The 928-nt window shown below is 55.5% G+C and overlaps 1 protein-coding gene and 1 pseudogene across 1 annotated transcript in view; both read right to left on the bottom strand.

The window, feature by feature from the left end:
• The window catches only part of KPNA1 (karyopherin alpha 1 (importin alpha 5)), a 76,188-nt gene extending 75,784 nt beyond the window's left edge, over positions 1 to 404 (bottom strand). The window contains exon 1 of the mRNA XM_006884233.1: positions 222 to 404. The gene's annotated coding sequence lies outside the window, so the exon portion shown is untranslated. The remainder of the gene's footprint in view (positions 1 to 221) is intronic.
• LOC102874676 overlaps positions 1 to 433 on the bottom strand; it is an 8,931-nt pseudogene extending 8,498 nt beyond the window's left edge.
• Between the last annotated feature and the right edge of the window lie 495 nt (positions 434 to 928).

Here is a 928-nt window from a genome sequence, read left to right as displayed (position 1 = left end):
CGCTCCCCACCCCCACCCTCCCCGATGCCTGCCGCGCGGCCGTTAGGACAGCCGGGCCCGTGACGCACCGACGCGCCGCCAACGCCCGGGCCCAGGGACCTGAGCTCGAGCCCCTGCCGGCGCGCGCCCTCGCCCCGGGGCCTTTCACGGGTCCCGCCGGGGGCAGCCGGATCCGCTGGGGGAGGAAAAGGGGACCGCGGCAGCTTGGCCCCAGAACTCACCAGCCTCAAGGCAGCCGATCCCGGTGCCGCTGCGGAGGTGAGCCGTTCGTGGGGCCGTCCGCCCGACCTCTTCTGTGCGAAGCCTTTAAGAGGCAGCCAGCGCCGCGGCGGTGCTCACCAGGCCTCGCTCTCCGCCACCGCGCACCGAGCACTGAAACCCAGCTCAGCCGGCTTTCGCAGTGCGCCTGCGTGCGGGGCCGGCCCGTGCGCATGCGTCCGTCCTTCCACCGCCCTGCTGCAGAGCTTGCCGGGAAATGTAGTCTTTCCGCTCTATGTCTCTGAATTCTCTTGCCTGTTAAAACCTGTAAAAAGTCTTGGATGGGGAGAGGGTTTACAATCAATGGCATGGTTTATAACGTAGTGGTAAAGACAGCACTTACTGTATTGCAAAATTTTCTTACAAACCTGTTTCACTAGGCTTTTTCAGGGCTTTTTGGGTCTCACTCAATTCTTCTCGGTGTCTATGTCTAACTTGGCATGTTCCTAATATATGTTTACAGGATGATTGGAGCCCGAAGGAGCATTGTAAAAGTTCAAAATTAGTTAAATAAATGAATGAATGAATGAATGGGAGGGGAAAGTAAGTGATCACAAATCTAAGGTGTTCACATGCTGTATAGTTGCAGGAATTTCCTATGTATTCCTTTACTAATTCTTTAATATCACCATTGTATAATAATATCTCAAATGTATCAGAGATGGTAAGA

This window comes from Elephantulus edwardii, unplaced genomic scaffold (assembly GCF_000299155.1).
Source record: "Elephantulus edwardii isolate Elephantulus edwardi_28Jun2011 unplaced genomic scaffold, EleEdw1.0 scaffold00032, whole genome shotgun sequence".
NCBI classification, from domain to species: Eukaryota; Metazoa; Chordata; class Mammalia; order Macroscelidea; family Macroscelididae; genus Elephantulus; species Elephantulus edwardii.
This window is presented reverse-complemented; position numbering and strand designations above follow the sequence as displayed.